This window comes from Salvia miltiorrhiza, chromosome 4 (genome assembly GCF_028751815.1).
Source record: "Salvia miltiorrhiza cultivar Shanhuang (shh) chromosome 4, IMPLAD_Smil_shh, whole genome shotgun sequence".
Lineage (NCBI taxonomy): Eukaryota > Viridiplantae > Streptophyta > Magnoliopsida > Lamiales > Lamiaceae > Salvia > Salvia miltiorrhiza.
The window spans coordinates 41,661,235-41,668,228 of NC_080390.1; positions in this window are offsets into that span (position 1 = coordinate 41,661,235).

Consider the following 6,994-nt stretch of genomic DNA (forward strand, 5'->3'; position numbering starts at 1 on the left):
GGCATAATGTTTGGAGGGAATATGAGACGAGGGTTATGCGTGAAGGAGATAAAAACCAATATAGGTCTCAAAAGTATGTGATGAAGCCGTCGTCGCACAAATAAAGCCTTGTGCTGACAACTATACTAGCTAGCAGTAAGTCCATGGTCGAATCCACAGAGAACTTGAGTGTAATCTCTTCTGCAAAAGATGTCACTAAAAGAGTTTGATTTTCTGGTTATCTTGGTCTCGACAGTCTTGTGGGCAAAACATGTAAACAAACTGCACTGAGATAAAAGAGTAACTTGATCAAATAACAAAACGATTTTAACTTGGATTTGACTCACTAAACATGAACGTTTCACTCGGTCCTCGGTTCAAATATATTTACTACACACATACATCAATCGGTTATAGGTACAAGACAGCTACGCCCTCAACTGTCACGCGTCAGGCACACAATAGCCCTATGCCCAATCTATCCCTTTAGTTTATAACCCCCATAAATTATCAGTTAATGAGATTAACTATTCTGGTCATAAGCACTCCCTACGTTGGCCTCTCGCTTGAGAGTATTATGCCCAAGTTTAGAAAGACACAATTTCACCCTTACGTGAAATTAATCCACTAGTCACGACTTCAACACCAGCTGTACTCTTCGGAGGTTGAAATTTCTTTCGCCTTGCGGTCAAGACGCCTTAATCGATTAGTGATCAGTTAATTAATCAAGTCGCACAAACCTTTTGAATCAAACCTAGTGTATCGGGAACATACTCATGTAGTTATTATGACCATTTAGACCTCTCGAGTTTTAAGTATTTATGTCATTTTATCTTGCCCAAATCAAAATATAAACTTAGATAGACATAAATGAAATAAACAAAGCAAAAGACATAAAGGAAAATTGAATTGAAATGACTTAAAGTAAATAAGTACTCACGGTCAAAAGTGCCGCACAAAACATAAGCTAAAACTAGAGTATTTACGCCCACAACCTGGGCAAAGAAGCAATTTCTTCCTTCACATAATAAAACTAAGACGCAGCAGTCGATCTTTGAATGGATTACCCTCCAGGCGTGAGACCCTTCGAGTATTAATAGAGGCGATTAGGACTACAGAAGGCCCAGCCCATGGTGTGGAGGCTGGATCTTAAACATGTGGAGATGCACCCAAATCTTTAGACCTAATCTCTTGAAGATTTCTTTCCTTTTCTGGACAAGGTATTGGTTTAACCTTGTCGGTCTTTTCTTGGGTACTGCCACTTTCTGCCCATATCAAGCGTCTACACTGTGATCCTACTATGTTCGTCTGTTGCGCCGCTTCCTGTCCTCGTCCTCCTTCTGATGCATACTGGATCTCGCACGGTACTTATGGGCAAATGATCGATTTTCCCAACCGCCTTCTTCTCGAACTTTTGGTCTTCAAATCAGGTTGTTGTGTGCCCCGGACACCTCCGCATCATTTATGTGCCTCTTTCGCAGAATGCAGCAACATTATGCCTCACGTGCACCTTATGCCGAAAGAACATGCTCTTCCCAAAACTATGCCCTCCCAGACACAAGACTCTAACAAAAACAGAGAAAAATGACTCGATCTAGACCTAGACAGACAAGAAAAACGAGCACAAATATGGGCTCATCATATGCTAGTAACCAAGAAAATGACAAGAAGAAAAAGGAAAAAAAATCCTCATAAGTCGGGGGCCAAGAGTGTTATATATAATTATGGTAAACCTAATCATTTTGCTAAGGGTTAATTGTCTATAAAAACATGAACTATACCCAAATTTTGGTTTTTAACTAAATTTATTTTTTGATGAAAAAATATGTATAAACTTTTATCTTTTTGGAATTCGATCTGAGCCCTTGATTGTCTGAATTCCGATAGGCAATACGAATGTATCGTTGGAATGCTCTTGACATTATATTTCTAATGATACTTATATTGTTGTGTTTTAATAACCGAAAGTGGTAAAAAAAAGTGACATGGAAATTGATGTCATGAAACTCTATATTTTTTTCGACCACTTTCGGTGACCAAAATCCAACAATATAGGTATCATTAGAGAGTTATTATCAAGATGTTTCCAACGGTATCTTTGAATTACCCATTAGCTTTCAGACAATCAAGTTATTGGGCAATAAACCTTTGGAGTCAAGTCATATTCCAAAAAATTAAAAGTTTATGTATTTTTTGACCAAAAAATAGATTTGGTTAAACATCAAAATTTGGTTATAGTTTGTGTATTTATAGGTGATTAACCCTTTTGCTAAATATTATACTTGCTCTAGTTCTAGTTCCAATTCTAGTTCAGATTGTGGTCTGATGGTGATAAGAAAAATGGGCATGCTAACTTGGTTTCTTATAGTGATAATATGTGTGATTTATTTACAGTGACTGGAGCATGTGATAACCACATGTTGAAACTTGTACATTATAATTGTCTGTGTTAAAGTGAATGACATGTAAATTCTGGTTGCTCCATTTATGTCATTGTTTAAGATTTAGTTTTCAAACTTTAAGAATATTAGTAATGGTTGTGTGTCTATGGCTAATAGAGAAAATTGTCGTGTTGTTGGTCTTAGTGATGTGCGTCTTAAGTTTTATTTGGGATATGTTTTCACCTTGAAACGTGTTAGATATGTGCCTGATTTGTGTTATAGCATGTTGCCTTGTTTCTCTTTGGATTGTGATAGCTAGCAGATGGGATCCTCTATTCCACATTGTCCTACCGTGTTCCACTATTAATTTCTCTATTTTATAATTATTTGATAGAAAAATTTAAAATATTATTATATAATAAACTCTAATTAATATCTATCACTAAAAAAGAATTTTTTTTATAAAAAAAATATACCATAATTTTGAATTAATTAACCGAAATAACTCATTATTAATTCAAATAAATAATTATAAACCTTAGTTGGATGAGTGTTCCTTGTTAGTTATCTTAAAATCATATTAAAATATAATAAATTAATATTGAAGGTAATTAAAATTTACAACAAATTGAGAGTGAGACACAATGAGACACAGTAAATTATGGGACAGGGGATCTCATTTGAAAGCTTGAAGGTAAGTGGGGAAACGGTTTGATGCAGATTGTGAAATGATCCTTGGTTATTTTCAAAGCTGAAGAAGAAGGGTGCATCCGACTGGTAGGGGTAATTTTTTTTTTTTTATGTTTTAGTTTTCTAATTTTTCATTTGTATTTTTATTATTAGAGTTAGGTTCTAGTGACATTGCTATATTTCGTGAGATGTGAGATTAATGAATAAGTCAGTATATAGTGATAAATATCAATCATAAGATATATTAAATCAACACCTACAAAACAATCTAAGATCTCATCATATATGAGGGATCCCTTTGGAACCATTCCCTTTATTATTATTTCTTTAAATATAAACTAGTCTATCTATATAAAAAGTAGTTAGAATTAATACATTTTTATAGCTACTATTAATTTTTTCTTGAGCAAAATTGTTCTTTAGAGCTATTAACACATAGTATTTGGGAATAAGTATAGTTTATGTTTCAAATTTTGGAGCTATGCTGAGAAAAAAATCTAAACATTTTGTTTACTCTTTAAAAACCTCAAACTCTAGAGAAAGTCTTAATTTTGTTCTTTCAATCCATTGTTTTTTTTTTTTTTGGAATTAATATAAATTAACGATTTAGGGAGTGCCTTATTGTTCGCAGATGGTAAAAAATATTCCCTCATTTCTTACATATTTACATATTTCATGTGGAAATCGGATGAGTCGATGTAGGTTGGGCCATGACCATTAAAACAAAAAAATATGATTCCTTTACTGAGCCAATTGGCTCTTCACGGAAGTGCTCTTTTTTTTTAAATACTCTCTCTGTCCCTTAAACATCTTCCTAAGGGAGGGTAGCACGGATTTTAATAAAAGTTAATTGTGTATTTGATGAGTGGAGAATGTGTTCCACAAAAAGTGAAGATTGTAAGAGTAATAGTGAATGCAATTATTTCCAAATGTAGGTTAGGAAGATGTTTTGGGGACGGTCCAAAATAGAAAGAGAGAAAGATGTTTGAGGGACGGAGGGAGTATCATAGTATGGGTCCTCCTGATGTCACATGTAATCTCTATGTATATAAATCATACATGTGTTTGACGAGCCTAATTTTTGTTCTTTTTTGTGTCGTGTCTAGGTCTAGACCAAGTCATTTTTCTTTCTTTTGTGTTGTTTTGTGTCTGGGAGAACACACTGATGAGGCAGGACTCGAACAGGCTTGAATGGGCACAATGAAGCACTTATTTGGGATCTGGGAATGAGCTGGTGTATGTCCATGTTAATTGGAGTATCGCGGTGTGGATAAACTTCAATGTAAAGACATACATATGCCAACCTCTTGACCAGATGTTATAAATCAGAACAGACAGTACCGCTCAAAGCAGTAGCTTTGTTGGTGTTGGGCAAGATGGAGCTAATTTCTGGGAGACTCTCGCAGCTTAGGCTATTTGTCGTTGACCAAGAGTCAGCCTAACTACCGTTCAGAATCAAGTTTTCATCATGAGAAAATCAAGGTTAAGACAGAAAGAAGGGAGATGAACAAGAAGATTGACTGACATCTTGGGCAAGATAATGACGTGGCAGATAGAGAAGATAAACATGGAAGAGTCCACGCAAGGAAGTACTCTAGGTAAGACGTTGGCCAAGATGATGACGTGACGGATAAGATGATGACATGGAAGATAAGATCCGCTTGTGATAAGGGAAGAATCTGGAGAAGATATGCATGCAAAAGTCCCCGCAAGGAAGGACTCTGGGAAAGACGTGTTTGGTGAAGATGCTGATGTGGCAGATAGTCCGAATCAAGAATGGATAAGGGTGAACGTTTATCCCTTAAGAGCTGGAAGATGATATACTTGAAACTTTTTCTGATAAGGACGGATCTGGGCGAGATAAGCTTCAGGCAGAGTTCATGCAAAGCTAGAGTCTGGGCCAGATGAACCTGAACAGTTTACTAAGTAAAAGACTCTACACAGCCCAAAGCTTGCAACCTACCCCAACTCTCTCCTATAAGTACCAGCTGCATACACACGAATTTGGAGACACACAAAAGACAAAAAAGGCACACCAGAGGAGAACCACACCTATCTTTAGCTATAGTTTTTTATTTTTGTTAAGCCTTTCGGGGCAAGACGCTAGTTTAGTTTATCGTATGTTTGTTGTCGGCGGCGTTGATGTTTGTCGTGTTTTTATTTCCATTCAATAGTAAGTTTTCATTTTATTTATTTAATGTCTTCATTTACTTTTATGCTTGTAATTTATTTTACATCTAGTTAAGTTTATTAATCTGGGCTGAGCGTGATGATATGAATATAAACTCATAAATCGTGAGGTTGTCTTGGGCGTGAGAATCTGCTTGTGTATGTTTCCGAAGTGTTTGGCTTGATTCAAATATGGTCTAATTCATCTTGATTAGTTACCTGATCACTAATTAATTGAGTAGATTAGATTACTAATAAATCAAGGTTTTAGGGTGTGTACGATCATTTTGCGTCTTGAGAGTATTGTGGGCACAGAAGATTGAAATAGACTACGGTCAACCTAAGTTCAATATCAGGTTTATCTTAGGGTTCAATACTTCTTGGTTTGATTGCTTGCTCTGAGGTGTCCTAATGCATGGTTAGATGAAGATGGGTCCCTTACCTTGAACACAAGTAAGGGTAGATTTTCTTGCACAATGGAAGTGCACGTGACAAGTGAGAATGGGGCACAAGCCATTCGTAAGCTATAACTAGTAGACATACATAGTAGTGAATATCTTAGCCGATGACTGATCGAGTTTATATTTATTGATTCATTGCCTTGCCCAGGTTCCCCTTTTAATTTGATTATTTCTTTTAGTGTTTTAGTTTTTATTTTCTTTTCCCTCTCACCCCGTGATACTGTCCCTTGAGACTCTGTAAAGTCTCTCGTGACCAGGACGATATATCCATCTTTTCCTATCTCTTTTTGTTACCGTGACAAGAGACGCAACTACACCAACTCCCTGTGGAATCGACCCTAGCTTATCACTGGCACTACGCATGTCTTCGGGAAGGTATTATAAATTTATTTGTACGTTAGCTGAAATGACAACTTTGATTAAAACCCGAAGTTCAACTTCGTCAGTGTGCCTATGCATGTGTTCACACACACACACACACACACACACACACACATATATATATATATATATATATATATATATATATATTTAAGATTAAACAAATTCTCTCGTACACTCAAATGTATGTATCAGACGGGTCCACCCACGGGTCAACCCACCACGACCGGACCCAATACCCAGACCTACACCCCTCCCCACCTCTAAACCCTAATTTTCAGCCTCTCTATTTTTTCTCCCTCTCTCCCCCTCCCCCTCTCCCTCAAACACTTCTCTCTCTCCCTCTCTCTCTCTCTCTCTCCCTCTCCCCCCTCCCTTAACCTTACCATTTCCCGCTCTCAGTATCTCCCTCGTACTAGATCCAGAAGCGCCCCATCATCCCGGTCTGGTGGCCTTGTTGTAACAGTGGATGTTGGAGCTAAGAATTTTGATTTGGGCGGAGAAAATGGCGACGTCGATGACAAGGTTGTTTACTGCTAGGACAATGGGCATGTCGGAGAAGGCTCGCTCGCTGTAGTCGCTGTCGGCGATGATGTGCTAGACGAGGTTGGAGTTCCTGATGTAGGTTTTGCGGTCGCTTTAGACAAGGATTCTGGTGGTGTTGAAGTGAGTTATGATGAGGAACAAGATTATTGTGCTTGAGCACTTTTCTTCCCCTTGAAGAATTTGAATGATGATGATGTTTTGGCTGCAATTGGCGATGAGAAGTTGGTCTTGATTGATGTTGAGAACGAAGAGGTTATGGATCTTGAGGTGTATGGCTTGTATCTAGCCTTCTATGAAACTTCCTACACGCCAACCTTAGCATTGCTTGACATCGGTGAGTAGATTCTGGAGTAGGGATCGTTGGTGAATGGGTGTAAGCACTTGTCA